The sequence below is a fragment of the Mobula hypostoma genome, chromosome 8 (genome assembly GCF_963921235.1).
Source record: "Mobula hypostoma chromosome 8, sMobHyp1.1, whole genome shotgun sequence".
In the NCBI taxonomy this organism is placed as follows: Eukaryota; Metazoa; Chordata; class Chondrichthyes; order Myliobatiformes; family Myliobatidae; genus Mobula; species Mobula hypostoma.
The window spans coordinates 90,199,717-90,217,804 of NC_086104.1; the positions used below are offsets into that span (position 1 = coordinate 90,199,717).

Below are 18,088 nucleotides of genomic sequence, written 5' to 3' on the forward strand. Positions count from 1 at the left end.
ACTCTCAAAAAAACTCAACACCGGCCAGAACAAAGCAGCTTTTTTTTTTGAATGGAACCCCATTAACCACCTAAACATTTACCACTCAGCACTGTGTGCCATCTGCAAACTACACTGCAGTTACTCACTTAAGCTATTCCAAAAGCACCATCTAAACTCACAACCTCCATCACCAAGCAGGATAAGAGCAGCAGGCACATTAGAACACTCTGACCTGTAGGTCACCAAAGTTGCACACCATCCCGATGTGGAAATAAAGCAATCCTTGGTTGCTGCTGAGTCTAAATTCCAGAAATCCACACAGTTTCATTGTGGAAGTATGTTCACCAGATTACACAGGGACAATTAGAATTGGCAATAAATGTTGCCCTTGCTGGGAATGCTGAGGATGCAAAATAATGAAAGAAACAAAGCTAAAGCAGAGAGGAAGACTAATTCCAGGAAAAAAAAACATGGAAATAAAAAGATGGTCACCCTGCAGTAAGAGAGGACAATCAAACAGAAAAAGGAAACTGAATGGTCACATATGGGGAACAGGGGAATAACGGACTCTTGATAGAAGCTGGATACCTGTGACATAGGCAAAACAAATGATTTTACAAAGGAAATAAAGAATTGCAGAAGCATGGATAACACCCGGGTATGGGTGGAAGGAGGATGGAAGCAGGGGTGGTGTGAGAGCACCGATTATTTTGCGGGGTGACCATTAAAAGACATCTATCAGGCTTCTCCATTGTTAAAGCCAGTTTGTGATGCTGTTTCCCAGGTGCCAAAGTAGGGAATGAAGCTTCTTGCGATCATGAATTATTAGCAGATCCCCGACATAGACTTTTATCATGGACAATTTCCATATCTTCATCTACTCTGTTCTCATCAGGGGCTCACATTGTGTCTTTTTACTTTTAGCAGCTACACAAATCCATATTATTTTCTCTATCTATTCAATATTGGATAATGGCAAGATTAATATGTGGAGTAAAATAAAATTCTTCTAAAATTATGATTGGAAAGTCTAAAAACTGCAACTCCTTCCTGCTTTGTCAGACGGTATCTATAAGGAGTAGGACTAAGATAATAGTGATTTAGAAATATAGTGAAGAAAGAACAATGTGGTAATGGACTTCATTTGTATCGGTTCTCTTGATGTTTGCCATAAAGTAGTATATAGGAGAGAATAGGTTTAGCAGAACTAGTGGCTGTGAAGGCAGGAAGGTTGAGATGCTTCCAAGTAGCTGCAACACTTATTTATGCATCTTGCAACTGCTTTCTCAACAATAAATGCTGTTTTTCCTTCAATAAACTAAGATCATAGTTGCATAAATAAATACAGGCAGTCTATGCCTTTGCTCCCTGAGAATAAAAGGACACTTGGCTGCTTTGATTGCTTGAGAAGTGGCGTAGAGTAAGGCTTGTAGCCAGTATTAACTATGGCTGACTCCATCCCCATCAAGCAATACAAAAGTGTTTTCTTCAGACAAAAGTTCTGATAAACCAATAATACATATTGTATATAGAGATTCAGCATCAAGAGCAGTCTTCCAGGATATATAATTGGGACATATTAATCACCTAATTTTAAAATCTTATATTCTTTATATTTCTTTATATATATTTATATTTCCGTCCTAAACTGCTCTGAGAACATCTATAATGGAAGTCTCAAATATAAATCTGCCAACCTGTCATTATTATCTCTTATTGATATGGTACATCAGCACCTTTTTTGTTAAGGAGATATAGTGTAATTGCATCATGACAAATTGGCAGCAGTAAAAAATATTACAAATACAGACACAAAAGCTGAGAAAGTTCACTGTTGCATGTCAGTGTACTATTTTTTTTAAAACATATCCTTTAGATCAATATCAGATCATGAAACAAAAATAATTGATCTAAAGCACTTGGGTCCTTTCCCCACTCAATAAGTAATCATCGTTTCACTCACCCACTGTAACTGGAAACTTTTACGAAAACAAATGACTACTTCCAAAGAGTAAATATGAAGATTGCTTGTCTCTGTGGTTCTCTCTCTCAGCTTGATTCACTGTCTGAAGTAAAAGAAAAAAGATAAATTATCGAAAGTTGAAAATTTATTATAATTTATTATCTGGTTTTAACTCTAATTATTAATAAAAATCCAAATATAGTTAAACAGAGACATTTCATTTTATTCAGCAGAGTACATTTTGTAAATAAAAATGTACAAATTAGGCACACTTACATAAACTCACTAGAATAGACCATCTGATATCTCAAGCCTGATCTATCATTTGATACGATGATGGCTGGTCTATGTTGGTCTCAACTTCTCTTCTGTGTCAGTACTTCATAGCCTTCAAATTTTTGAAAGATTGGAGATTTATCTATCACCATCTTGGACACTTCTAATGATCTAGTCTCTGGGGGGGGGGGTGAAGAATTTCAGGAGCTTCTCCATCCTCTGAAAAAAGAAATGTTTTACACATCTCCATTTTAAATGACTGATCTCTTATCTTATTATCATGCTCCCTTGCTGCTGAAATCAACTCACTTACTGCTGAAAATATTTCAAAATCTACTCCTGTCAAACCTCCTCAACACCGTTAAGAGCCTCAATAAGGTCACCCTTCATTCTTCTAAGCTCCAAAGAATTCAGAGACAAACTGCTTAACTTCTTTAGGAAGGACGATCCTCGAAGCTAATGCATAACCTTGTTGAATCTTCTTTGGACTATCTTCAATACTGTACCCTTTTTTATGTATCATCATGTGTCGTGTCATATGATATGGGTGATCATGGTCTATAACCATGATTGATCTTGGCAAAATTTTCCACAGAAATGATTTGCCAATGACTTCTTCTGGGCAGTGTCTTTACAAACCAGGTGACAACAGCCATTATCAATACTCTTCTGAGATTGTCTGCCAGCAACAGTTTTCACATAACCAGGACATGATATGCACCAGCTGCTCAGACAACCATCCACCCTGCTGCCATGGCTTCATGTGACCCTGATCGGGGGATACATCTTGCCCAAGGGTGACCTGCAGGCCAATGGAGAGAAGGAGCTCCTTACAACTCTTTTGGTGGAGATGTATCCCTGTCACTGTATTTCAGATGTGATCTCACCAACACTCTGTACAATTGTGACAGGGCTGCAGTTGTCACCATCACCTTGATAATGATACTGTTTCAGGCTGTTTTCAAAATTAGTCTTCCAACTTTTAAAATCATTTTGAAAATAGCTACATACTACAAGTTAAGTACCACATGTTAAGCTAACTGTTGACATAGCCCTCACCAAAATTCACTCTGCATGTATACAATTGATTAAAAAAGTTAGGGACTTGGCTTTTCAAAGATGAGAATTTTCAGAAACCAACATAAAAACATTTAAAAGACTAATTAATAATATGGGGAAGTAAAATTTTGTAACATTCCGAGTAAAATAAGTGGCTAAATCAAATAGTTCAAAAATAATTTTATTTTGAGATTCCAGATGCTTCATTAGAACCTAATTCAACAATAGAAGTATTGACAGATACTGGACCTGAAAGGCTGGCTGTCTTCATCTCTGCAAAGATGTCACCAGATGTCTTGCAATATTTGTTACTTTAAAGCATTTATACATTTATTACCCACAAAAGTGCTTCTTAATTGTCAAATTCTTCAGGTACATTAAAAGGGATGACCAGGGAGTGACTAGGTCCATTACACCATGAGATATTGAAGCAGAATTAGGCCATTCGGCCAATCGAGTCTGCTCCGTTTAAGAAGGTCCTCTTAAGAACATCAGGGGCACCTACGTGTGGAGCTACAGGAGATAGCAGATATATTTTTCCTTTGTATTTACAAAAGAAAAAGAAAATATCACGGATACCAAAGAATGCAACAAATAGCAAGGTTTTGGAATATATATTTGTAACCTGGAAATGAATACCAATGAATTGATCCACTTGACCTGAAACAGGAGTGTGTGGGCCATGGCAGTCAAAGCTCAAACTGGGCATGGCACCTGCTGCTGATGATGATGATATCTGTAACCTTGAAGTATTTGCAACTTGAAGTATAATGGTGCTAGAAAGCTCCTGAACCCTGTAGAATTTTCTCCATTTCTGCATAAATATGACCTAAAATGTGATCAGATCTTCACGAAAGTCCTAAAACTGGATTAAAAGAACCCAATGAAAATAACACAAACATTTATTTATGGAGAAAAATGATCCAATATTACATGTATTTGTTGGAAAAAGTAAGTGAACCTTTGCTTTCAGTAACTGGTGTAGCCACTTGTACAGCAGTAACTTCAACCAAACGTTTCCAGTAACTGTTGATCAGTCCTGCACATCAGCTTGGAGAAATTTTAGGCCATTCCTCCTTACAAAACTGCTTCAACTCTGGGAGGTTGGTGGGCTTCCTTGCATGAACTGCTTGCTTCAGGTCCTTCCATAACATTTCTATAGGATTAAGGTCAGGACTTTGACTCAGCCATTCCAAAACACAAATTTTCTTCTTTTTAAACCATTCTATTGTTGATTTACTCTTGTCTTTCAGATCATTGTCTTGTTGCATTATCCAACTTCTATCAAGCTTCAGGTGACAGACTGCTATGCTGACATTCTCCTGTAAAATGTCTTGATACAATTTTTAATTTATTGTTCCCCCAACAACTGCAAGCTGTCCAGGCCCTGAGGCAGCAAAGCAGCCCCAAACCATGATGCTCCTCCCACCATGCTTCACAGTTGGGATGAGGTTTTGGTGTTGGTGTGCAGCACCCTTTTCCCTCGAAACACAGCAATGTGCATTTCTGCCAAATACTTCAACTTTTGTCTCAACTGTACACAGAACATTGTCTCAGAAGTGTTATAGAACACCCAGGTGGTCTTTTGCAAACTTGAGATATGCAGCAACTTTTTTTTTAAAAAAGAGAGCAGTGCTTTCCACCATGGTGGCCTTCCATGAACACCATTCTCATTCAGTGTTTTTCTTATAGTGGACACATGAGCAGAGAGACTTTAGCAAGTTCTAGAGATTTCTGCAGGTCTTTTGCTGTTACCCTTGAGTTCTCTTTCACCTCCTTCAGCATTTCATGCTGTGCTCTCAGTGTGATTTTTGCAGGATGCCCACTCCTATAGGGAGAGTAGCAACAGTACTGAATTTTCTCCATTTGTAGACAATTTCTCTTACTGTGGACTGATGAACACTCAGATCTTTAGAAATGCTTTTGTCGCCTTTTCTAGCTTCTTGCATCTCTACAATCTTCTAAGGCCCTCTGAAAGTTGTTTTGATTGAGGCTTGGTGCACATAAACAGATCTTTCTTGGGAAGAGTAGGCTCTGTTAGTAACCTGACTCCGTGCATATTTTTAATAGGGCAGGGCACCTCTACAACCCACACCTCCAATCTCATCTCATTGATTGGAACACCTGACTGCAAATAGCTTTCGTAGAAGGCGTTACCCCAGAGATTCACATACTCTTCCCAACAAATACATGTAATATTGGATCATTTTTCTCAATAAATAAATAAACGAACAAATGTAATGTTTTCTGTGTTATTTATTTAACTGAGTTCTCTTTATCTGGTTTTAGGATGTACATGAAGATCTGACCACATTTTAGGTCATATTTATGCAAAAATAGACAAAATTCTACAAGGTTCACAAACTTTCTGGCACCACTGTACATAAGTGTGCAAATCCCCAAGTCCTGATCAAGTGCACAGCCCGACCTTATAGGAGGCAAGAGAAGAAATTGTGGAGACTGTTGTAAAGATATTTGCTTCATTAGCCACTGCAAAAGCTCCAGAAGACTGGAGGGTGGCTAATATTGTTCCATTGTTCAAGAAAGGTAGCAAGGACAGGCCAGGGAACTTCAGACTAGTGAGCTTGACTTGGAGGGTAGAGCAAAGTCAAGATGGTGTTAAACAGCGATTCCTTTGCTTGCATCTTCGGAAACAGCTCTATTTCTATTTTTGATATCTCTTTTTTTTCCCCTTTCAAGGTTGTTTTGAGGTATCTGACTCAGAGTTACACTCTGACTTCGGAATGGGACCCGCTCACAGAGCCTCACAACTGGCTGCTTTTTGATATCCCAAGGACACACCCTGGAAGACTAGCATGCCTTCAGGGTGCCAGATTTTTGTGGCTTCTAGAGACGGGCTGATTCAAGGCCAGTGCTCCTGACTGAAGCCTCACGAGAGAACGGGAGCAGCAGGTTAGCTACTGTGGGCTGTGTCCAGACAGCTGAGCCCTGGGGCCGACTTTCTAAGTACAGAGCTCGGAAAAAGCAATGCAACAGACTTTTAACATCATAAATCAGTGAGTTGTTTGTTATGTCTCCCTTCTCACTGTGAAACGGGGACACCTCTGTTTCCCTTATTTAAGGATAGAGAGAGTCTGTGGTGTATCAAATTACTGGGTGAATGAGTCATCTTTGGGGTACCGCAAGCCTGTGCTTTTAATGATGCTTTGCTGCACATTTGAGTGCTCAGTGGAGGGTGCCAATGCTTTTTTGCTGGGAGGGGGAGGGCTTTGGGATTTAACATTTAACTGTCATTCATTCTTTGGGGAACTCCTCTGTTTTTGTGGATGTTTGCAAAGAAAAGAATTTCAGGATATATATTGTATACATTTCTCTGACATTAAATGTACCTGTTGAATTGTAGTTACTGAAGGGAATTTTGAGGGACAAGATCTATTGCCACTTGGATAGTCAAAGCATGATCAGGAATAGTCAGCATGGTATTGTGCACAGGAGATAATGTGAAGAGGTAACTAAGGGGATAGATGAAAGCAGGGCAATGGATGTTGTCTATATCGACTTCAGTAAAAACTTTGTCAAAGGCCCACGTGGCAGGCTGATTAGAAGGTTTGGTTGCATGTCATTCAGGGGGAGTTAGCAAGATGGATTCAGAATTAACTCAGTGATAGGAAGCAAAAGGTGATGACTGAAGGTCAATTCACTGACTGGGAGTCTGTGACTGGGGGAAGGGAGGTGTGCCCCAGTGATCAGTGTTGCGATCCATATTACTCATTATTTACGTAAATAATTGGACGTGAATGTACCTGTCATGATTAGCAAATCTGCTGATGGTACTAAATTACGGGGTTTTGTTGATAGTAAAGTAGATTACAATGAATTACAGAGAGATCAGTTAGGGGATGGCAAAGGGATTTCAACTTAAAATAGGAGGTGATGCATTTTGTACAGTCAAACCAGGGTAGGACCTATACAATGAATGGCAGGCATTGGCAAGGGTTTTGGAACAGAGGGACCTAGGAGTACAAATACAGAGCTTGCTGAAAACAGTTGCGCAACTACAGAGAGGTGAACAAGACATTTAGCATGCTGGCCTTTGTCAGGGCATCGCGTATTGGAGTGAGGACATTATGTTGCTGTATACAAGTCATGGGTGAGAATTCTGTACAGTATTGATCACTGTTATAGAAAAGACATTATCAAACTGTAGAGGGTGCAGAAGATATTTACAAGGATGCTGCCTGAGTTATAGGTAGAGGCTGGCCATGCTGGATCTTTATTCTTTGCAGCATAGGGAATGAGAAGTGCCCTCATAGAAATTTATAAAATCATGAGTGGTATGGACAAGGACAGTCATAGTCTTTTTCCCAGGGTTGGGGAGTCCAAAACAAATGTGCACAGTTACAAATGGGAAGAGATCTAACAGAGACCTGAGAGGTAACTTCTTTAGATGGTAGTGAGTACCGGAATGAGCGGCTGGAGGAAGTGTTTGAGGCAGGTGCAACTGCAACACTTAAAAGGCATTTGGATAGGTACATGGAGGGGACTGACTTGCAGAGTTATGGTCCAAATGCGGGCAACTGGGACTAGCAGGGAGGATGTTGTGGTTGACATGGACCAGTTGGCTAAAGGGCTTATTTCCATGGTGTGTAACTCTAACACTATGATTAAATACCTTATAATGATACACGGGCTCATTCATGTCATCAGATTTGTGATAACTCCCAATTCTAATAACTCCACTACTTTCTCCCCAGGTATCTCTCTCACACATTCTGATCACGTCTTCGATTTGTTTGGCATCTACAGGCACCGAGGGGTACTTAACATCACAGCTCAACTTCGGGATATGGGAGGGAACAGAAGCACCCAAAGGAAATCCATACACTCACACAGAGAACATACAAATTGAGCACTGATAGCACCCAAGCTTAGGATTGGACTCCAATCTCTGGAGATGTGCCAAAGCAGCAGTTCATTTCCAATATTTCCCTTTAAGACTTTCTGAATCTGCTTTTTAAAAAAAAAGTATCAGCTAATTCTCCAGATTCACTTTTCAGGATTAATTGTTCTGCAAGTATTTTCTCAACCTATTCATGATTAACATCTGCTTTACCTTTAAGCAATAACAAAGAAATATGAGTCAACAGGAATGAGGTGTTATGCAACAGGGACTTAAAAAGTACAAAACTCAATTTAAAACTAGTAGATCTTTCAGGACATATAGACACAATGAGCAAGAACACAATTATATTCTTAGCTCCTTCAAATACCTGGCCTTGGACTATACTTTTGCCTTGAAGATTGCTAACGATTTTTAGAACAGATTTTTTTCCTCTGAATTGTGAACAATGTGCAAGAGTGGCATGCATATACTCCTTAAACAGAGTAATAGGCACAAATACACTGAAGGTTTAAAGTCATAGTTATTTTTACTTATGATAAAAAATATAAATGTTTGCATATTTCCATTCTACATTTAACCCAAGCACTAATATGATCAATGAAAAGTTAAGAGTAGGATATAAAGTCTATGTATATTTTCTGGTCCATCAATGAAGGTCAAAATGCTTTTGCCACAGGTTTTTCTTTACTCACAATGGGTGATGATTCAGTGACAATTTTTCAGTTCTGTAACTCACTCAAAAATTTATGGATCCATCTCAGGCAAGATCATTTATCCTAAATAATAATAGCCAAGTTCAGTTGGCACATTCTTACTTAGGAAGCATTAAATAACACCACACAATTGATAGAATTATATAACCATATAACAATTACAGGACAGAAACAGGCCACCTCGGCCCTTCTAGTCCTTGCCGAACGCTTACTCTCACCTAGTCCCATCTACCTGCACTCAGCCGATAACCCTCCATTCCTTTCCTGTCCATATACCTATCCAATTTTTTTTAAAATGACAAAATTGAACCTGCCTCTACCACTTCAACTGGAAGCTCGTTTTCTCACAGCTACCACTCTCTGAGTAAAGAAGTTCACCCTCGTGTCACCCTTAAATTTTTGCCCCTTAACTCTCAACTCATGTCCTCTTTTGTTTGAATCTCCCCTACTCTCAATGGAAAAAGCCTATCCACGTCAACTCTATCTATCCCCCTCATAATTTTAAATACCTCTATCAAGTCCCCCCTCAACCTTCTATGCTCCAAAGAATAAAGACCTAACTTGTTCAACCTTTCTCTGTAACTTGGGTGCTGAAACCCAGGTAACATTCTAGTAAATCTCCTCTGTACTCTATTTTGTTGACATCTTTCCTGTAATTCGGTGACCAGAACTGTACACAATACTCCAAATTTGGCCTCACCAATGCCTTGTTCAATTTTAACATTACATCCCAACTTCTATACTCAATGCTCTGATTTATAAAGGCCAGCATACCAAAAGCTTTCTTCACCACCCTATCCACATGAGATTCCACCTTCAGGGAACTATGCATCATTATTCCTAGATCCCCCTGTTCTACTGCATTCCTCAATGCCCTACCATTTACCACGTATGTCCGATTTTGATTATAGTCCTACCAAAATGTAGCACCTCACACTTATCAGCATTAAACTCCATCTGCCATCTTTCAGCCCACTCTTCCAACTGGCCCAAATCTCTCTGCAAGCTTTGAAAAGCTACTTCATTATCCACAACACCACTCATCTTAATTTACCACCCCATCATCCAGATCATTAATGTATGTGACAAACAACATTGGACCCAGTACAGATCCCTGAGGCACACCACTAGTCACCGGCCTTCAATCTGACAAACAGTTATCGGCCACTACTCTCTGGCATCTCCCATCCAGCCACTGTTGAATCCATTTTACTACTTCAATATTAATGCCTAATGATTGAACCTTCCTAACTAATCTTCCGTGTGGAACCTTGTCAAAGGCGTTACTGAAGTCCAAATAGACAACATCCACTGTTTTACCTGACAATTTCCTAGTAACCTCTTCAAAAAATTCAATAAGATTTGTCAAACATGACCTTCCACGTACAAATCCATGTTGATTGTTCCTAATCAGACCCTGTCTATCCAGATAATTATAAATACCATCTCTAAGAATACTTTCTATAATTAATTAATTGCTAATAAGGTCACTTGATCCTCTTTGAATGAACTATCTGTGCCAGTATATTCAATACATTTTTCAACACTTCAAATATGAAGTCAATTCCCTTCTGAAAGTTACTTAACAGCAGTTTATCACTCCCCCCCACCCCCAATGCTTCATTCCAGTTGAAAAACTTTAACCTTTTCATTCCAATACCTAAGGGCCTGGAGTATGAAAGATTACACTGTCAATGTTCATTCAATTCAGAAAAGAAATTCCTTTGATTCTTGTGGACAGCAACTGATCAGGAGAAACCACAAAGGAAATAAAGTGTCAGCAAACATAAACTAGTAGCTCAAATTCCCCTGGCCCAGGCTTAGAATGGCCCTACAGTTGAAGGGACAATGTGAAAGAATCATACAATACCATGACTACTTTAGACAGCGGACAATGAACAGGACGTTTCCAATAGTGAGAGAGTCTAGGGTCAGAGGGGACAGCCGCACACTAGAGGGACATCTCTTTACAACAGAGATGAGGAAAAATTTCTTTAGCCAGAGGGTGGTGAATATGTGGAATTTGGTGCCACAGCCAGCTACGGAGGCCAAGTCATTGGATATATTTAAAGAGGAGGTTGACAGGTTCTTGATTAGTAAGGGTGTTAAAGGTTATGAGAAGAATGGAGTTGAGAAGGAAAATAAATCAGCATATGATCAAATGCAGAACAGACATGATGTGCCGAATGGGCTATTTCTTTTCTTATATCTTGTCTTAGAGAAACAAAGGTGAGAGCATTTATCGTTACTTGATCAAGGACCACAGACCTAACATTTTCACCAAAAAAAAAAATCATGGGATACAAGGGGAAATGAGTGCAAGTAGAAGCTGGAATTTACCACAGTGGAACAGAATCAATTAGCGCTTTCAACAGGTTCATTGGAAAGGTATTTGAGAAAAACAATTTGCAGGGCTAAGTGGTCAAAAAAAACTTGCCAATATGATTGACAGGATTGTTCTGTCATAACAGGTATAAACTCAGAGTGGCAACCTCCTGTGCCATAACCACCGATGATTTTACAAAAACTGAATGTAGTCACATTCAACTATATCACAAAGAAAAATAATTCTACAAATAGCCGTTTTGTAATTTTGTACGAATTGAAACAGAGATAAAACCAAATGATCTATGTTTCTCTTTCACTCTCTGACTCAGAAAAGCATTTTTATATGAACACCTCCCACAACTTTAGGATTCCCCAAAGGACTTTCTGAAGTGCAGTCACTGCAATAATGCAGGAAATGCGCCAGCCAATTTTGCAACATTGCAGCAGGTCAGGAGTATTATTATGACCAGATAATCTCATTAGAACCAGATTACTGATTGTAGATACTGGCTCGACCAAAATAAGTACTTTCCACCAAATTAAGCATGGGAAAATTTGATGACAAATTGAAAGTTTGGTATGGGCCCCCAAATCCTAAGGACTTTCTACAGGGGCAAAATTGAGAGCATCCCGACTGGCTGCATCACTGCCTGTGGGTACTGTACCTCCCTTAATCACAGGACTCTGCAGAGAGTGTTGCAGACAGCCCAGCGCATCTGTAATTGTGAACTTATCATGATTCAGAACATTTACAAGGACAGGTGTGTAAAAAGGGCCCGTAGGATCAGTGGGATCTCAAGTCATCCGAACTACAATCCATTCCAGATGCTAGCATCCGGGAAGCGGTACCGCAGCATAAAAGCCAGAACCAACAGGCTCCGGGACAGCTTCTTCCACCAGGCCATCACACTGATTTAAGCGTACACTATATTACATTGACTGTTCTATTTATTATAAGTTACTATGACTGCACATGGCATATTCAGATGGAGACGTAACACAAAAGATTTTTACCCCTCATGTATGTGAAGGATGTAAAAAATAAAGTCAATTCAATTCAAAAAGCAACTCAATATTTGTTGAAGGTTGCTTTGAAATCATTTGGGGAATAAAGGCTTACAGAAACACTGATATAAAACAAAGGAACATTCCTGAATGAGTCTTCCACTTGCTCTTAGAGAAGACCCAGCTGGGCAGAATGAAAAGCTGTGTACAATTCTATAGAACCACAACTGATGATAATATCTTCGGAGAAAAAACTCAGCCTCAGGTTTTTGAGTGTCTGGTCTTGAGCTAGAAATACTGAAACTACACAAAAACATAGCTGTGTTTAATTCTGTTATTTTAAAGTTTGTATAATTTGAGATCACATATCGAGCCTGTGGTCAGGAGGCTGAAAGGAAATGTTCAATTTTGCACTTCCTCACTTCCCCCACCATTTCAAACAGTTCACTTTTCCCCCATGTTAATTAATCATGAATAGATCACAATCACTTGGTCAACTGAAAGAGTTTTTATACAATGAATCTACTTTAAAACCATGATCAATGTTTTAAGATTAAGGCTTTGTTGACTATTAAAAACGTGTTTATGATGACCAACTAAAATTGAATACTTAAAATGTTAGATTAAATTAGTTATTTTTCCAATGTAGAGATTAGCTCTGGATGTCAGGAGTATTTCTAAGCAAATGAGAAGTAACCCCTTTATTTTCTCTCACAAACAAAAAGAGTGAGAGGTCCAGCTTACCATTAACTCTACCCCGTACCATTGTTCCAGTACCTTGGTTAATGTCAGGCCTCTCATTTATCCTATTTATCCTGCATCTAATACAGTAACTGCTCCATCCCCAAAGCTAGAGGCTCCATGTCTGTAGTATTGTCAGTCCAAAACCAAAGTGCCATAAGCTGGTACCTTGGAGGACATTGTGTCCTCCCAACAGATCATTTGTACTTTCAAGATATTCTTCACAGACACCTTAAAAGAAGTAACCAGGTTCACACAACCTCAATCCCACAAATGCACCAAGAGTTTTTGGGTTTTTTTTCCAATATTTCTTATGCGCATTTACATAAATGCTGCCTTTTGGGAACTGAAGCAAAAATGCTATATTAATAACATCAGGTATTTTACACTCATTGTGAAACCCCTTTTAAATGCAACATAATATCTGTCAGTTTCTTGCTATGTTTTGCCACACTTGCAGTCACACTTAATAATCCACTGACATTTTAACTGCCAGGAATTTGCACACAATCTAGCCTGATAATCCAGTGACGTACCCAAAGCTATGTGACATTTGGATTAAGGATTAAACTGGTATCCCATCTCCTTTTTCATGTAGGACTCCATGGTACTATTTCAACAATAACCAAAGAGCTCTCTCTGGAATGGTGCTAGTCTGTCAAATAACATCACCCAAGTCAGATGATTGAATCACTACAAGGTTATTAGAGGGAACTTGGTATGGATAAATTGACGGCTGGATTTTCCTGCTTTACAAAAGTCTAAAACTCCAATTAAAAATAAAAATCTTAAATACTGCAAATGCTGAAAATCTGAAACTAAACAGTAGAAGCTGGAAATACTCTGTCAAGCAGCATCGGTGGAAAATAAGTTAATTCGTCAGCTCGAACACCTTTCTCACCTCATCTGTTGAGTATTCCAGCATTTCCTACTTAATTGGTATTTAACTAAATTTTAACATAAAGAATGTCTTTCTCCTTTACTTACCTCAGATTGGTTCATTCTTCTCATATAACCGACTCCTCCTCCTCCCAACTGCATTGCCCAGATCCAGAAGGTGGTCTGCACAGATGACCAACACGTAAAATTAATTGGAAGGAACATACTTATATAAAAATTATTAGTAATTCACTCAACTTGCCCCTCTTACCCTTAACGTCACTATACAACCTCCAAAACTATTTTCTGACTAGTCCTAAAACGTATTCCTCACCAAATTGTTAAAAAATTACTTGTTCCGTTGAGCCTTTGAGAAAGAACACTCCTAACATTTTCAATGAGCCACTCACACTGGGGGGAAAAAAAACATGGCCCAAAATTGTTAACAATCAGGCTCTTCCCAGAGAAGATAGTGCTACAACCAAACTGTTTCAAAACAAGATCATAAGAAATTCAGTTATGGTGCCAAAAAAAAAAGCAGCAGCACAAATTTTAGTTAAAAGGGAACTAAACTCACATCAGAATTAAAAGTAAAGGCCTTTGACTGAGTACAAGAACACCACACAGGTGCCCTCCTGCTAAACAAGCTTTGTGTTCTATCATAGACCTTTCATCAAAATAGATAATCAGGTTCTAACCACAGCAACAGGATCTCTTCAAACATTTCACTTCCCTTTTGCCCAAAGCTCTCCCATTCTGTAATCTAATTATCTGGGTTTGTATGCATCACATATCCCATTGCACCTAAATATGATATCTGTGTATCCTTGTTCCAACAATCTTTACCAAGACCTTTAGAATGAATATCTTGTTCTACATTCTTCTACACATGGCTTTTAAAACCCTTTACATTATCTAAACTACAACATTCACTTTTAAAGGCAACTAGAGTTAAGGGATACTTAAAACAAGATTTAAAAAAACAAAGTCAAGTCAGAGAAAAATCCAACAATAGGAATCAAGCTCTGTAGATCCAGTCAGTATCTCAACTCATCATGAATGATTTAGGCAAAAGATCAGATAAACACAAAACTAATATACAGACATATATAAACCATTACATAGAAAGACTCTAAGAAAAACTGACAAACATGCAATTAAGAATGCAGAGGAGCACATTAGCAGAAAAAGATTTATTGAGTTGGGTAAGACTTCCATAAAATGAAGGAGGCAATCCTTTTGTTGAAGATGGAATGGTTTAAATATTAAATATATATTGTTACTGATGGACGATGGGATTGCAGAAGTAGACCCAGAATTATTATGTGATTGTGGACAGTGGTTTTATTCATTGAAAGAGCAGTAGGACCAAAACAGTAACCTAGTGGTTTTCACCCAGCTATCCCGAGGGAGATTATTTTCCTACTTTATCTGTTGCCAAACTACCGGAAACATATGGGATAAAATTATTTGCAAAACAAATAGCCAATCAACACAGCTCTACAGACAGGTATTGTCTGATCAACCTTCTAAAATTAATTGAATCAACAGGGGGATACATTAAGGAAATATAGTACACAATTTTCAGATGCAAAGTATTTGTGTTTTTAAAAAAGCTTTTTTGGATAGATAGGATGAGATGAAATAGTAAAGATGTTTGTAACTGAAATTAAAGGTGAGTAAAACAGGCAAAGGACAAATAGGTAGATGAAGAATGATGAGTGGTACTCCATTGAAGTCTGTCTTGGAAATTAACTACAATAAATACGATTTAAGAATGGAAGCAGTAGGGAAATTAGCTAATGAACAGAAATTGGGCTGTAAAGCAAATTGCAATGAAGATCAATCTAGACCCAAGGAGGACTGAGGCAAAATGCAATTCCAAGTAGAAAAATAACAACAAATGCATTCTTAAAAAAAAACAGGGAGAGTAATTACCATCATGATTAATGGATGAATGAATCAGTAAGATTTTAAACAGGGTTATGGAGGAACAGAGGGATCTTGGTGTAAAAATTAACTGATCTTAAATGATACCAATGCAGAAGCAGCAAAGGCAATTCTTGGTATTGTGTCCAAATGTGAAGAAGTGTGCATGAAACTTCCATATTTGGTTCAGAACAGTTTGAGCATGACTATTAAAAGAAAAGCTCTGAAGAAATGGTTCAGCAGGATGTTACCAGTAGTTTACAAACTAATAGATACTGAAAGGATTTTGTTCATTTTTGAGGCCACCATGTTTGCCCATTTTTAATTGTCTCAAGAAGCTGCGATATGAAAGCTTACATAATGAAGCTCAGGAGCTCAATGATACTCCTCTGGTTGATATACCTAACAACTAATAGGTATATTTTTCCATTTCATAGGTATCAAAACAAGATTTGGAAATCAAAATAATTTTAAACACTTCAACTAAGTAGAGCAGGGATAGAACATAGAACATTACAGCACAGTACAGGTCTTTCATCCCACAATGTTCTGAGATCAATTTAACCATTCCCTCCTACCATGTAGGTACTCTGGGCTGACTTAAGAACCCATCGCATTTTGCTGTTTGTTTTTAAAAACCAGGTCGTCAGCATTTTGATTTTAAGAAAACTGGCAAAGGAAACTGGAAGGGGATTTGTGGGGGCGAGGTAAATTTGGTTAGTGACCTGCACTGCCTGAAAACTGGAAGCAAATTCAATAGTAACTTCCAAAGTTATGTTAAAAGAAAATTTGCATCCATGTGCCTATCTGAAAGTTTCTTAAATGCCCCTAATGTATCTACCTCTACCACCACCCCTGGCCGGACATTCATGATTAAAGAATCAAGATACTTCTCATGATTACAGCAGCTTCTTTGTCAGTACTGGTCTGAATCAACTGTGTTAAGAAATAACAGAGTCAAAGAGAGAATTAGCTTTTGGTGGGGGGGGGGGTGTTGAACTCACTGCTACGAACTATGGTCAAAGCAGAGCCAGTATATATACTAAAAATATTTAACCCTCAACCAACACTGATAAAAATATGATTATTGGACTTTATTTCTGACATTTTAAAATGTGATCTATACTAAATATACCATATTGCTCCATCCTCCACATCAGAGCAATAGCACTTGATTGACTGCAAACCACTCTAAGATTTTCTGAAAGAGGTATAAACTTCTATCTTTAAGTACTACCAGATGGCTGAGAAAAAGTAACAAAATTAACATACATTGGAACAAGTTGTACTCAACAGGCAAGCTGGTACTGTTGACAGGCATGACAACATCACCAAATTCAAAGGATAGCTTGTCAACTCCCAATTCTAAAGCTCATTAGCCCAAAACATTATCTCTTGCTCCATAGTTGCTGCCTGACCACAGTACTACTGGCTTTTGCTTTTTTTTTTAAATTTCAGGTCTTCAGCATTTGCAGTACATTACTTTTAGGAAAACTAGCAAAGGAAATGGAGGGTGGGGAGGTGGGAGGGAAAGAAAAGGAGAATTTGGTAGTGACCTGCACTGCCTGAAAACTGGAAGCAAATTCAATAGTGACTTCCAGAGATAACTTTAAGGAAAATTTTCCGATTCAGATTACAGGTCAAAGGAAAAGAGTTTGGCTTATTGAATAGCTCTACATAAAAAAAAACACACAGCTGGGTCCTTACAATTCTATATTTGATTTTGATCAGAATGGCAAATAACAAGCTTTCAGAGCTCAATCAGTAGGACCTAAAGGAAATCAAGAGTTAAGAGTTCACCCATGATGCACTGGTGAAGTTGACCACCATGCTATTTGCTCAAATGGAATCAAATTATTGGGACATGGATTTGTGAACTTAACTGAAATCAACTCCAACAAATCCCAATTATACAGTGCCAAATTTCCTCTCCTGGCTTCAATACTCAGCCAAGCTGATCTGACCTGCACAGGCAGCAAGTTATTAAAACGAACATAAACAGAGTTTGCAACCTTACATTCTTTGCCACAACAACATTAATCTAATTTGGCTTCAATTATGTGCAGATCACATCTGACTATCCTGAGGGGATAATCTGACAACTCATCCTGGCAACTGACAATGTTCATTATCTCAAAGGACAAACAGCAACCTAGCATGCAAACTAAGCACTTGAGTCACTCAGAGACATTAAGGAGAGCCCAATACAAGATCAGTACCGCAGGTACATTCTACCCACTAGCAAAGACCCCAGCCAAACCACTTACTGATTCTTAATAGTCTGGATCATGTTAAGCTACTTGGCACCAAGCAGTCAAACTACAGATACCATGACCATAAAAAGGAATC

At 38.5% G+C, this 18,088-nt stretch overlaps 1 protein-coding gene across 4 annotated transcripts in view; it reads right to left on the minus strand.

The window, feature by feature from the left end:
* The window catches only part of tab2 (TGF-beta activated kinase 1 (MAP3K7) binding protein 2), a 56,780-nt gene that overhangs the window by 37,299 nt on the left and 1,393 nt on the right, over window positions 1–18,088 (minus strand). For all 4 annotated transcript variants that reach the window (XR_010018974.1, XM_063056310.1, XM_063056311.1 and 1 more), the window contains exons 2-3: window positions 13,919–13,993; window positions 1,946–2,048 (exon numbers count right to left, since the gene is read on the minus strand). The gene's annotated coding sequence lies outside the window, so the exon portion shown is untranslated. The remainder of the gene's footprint in view (window positions 1–1,945; window positions 2,049–13,918; window positions 13,994–18,088) is intronic.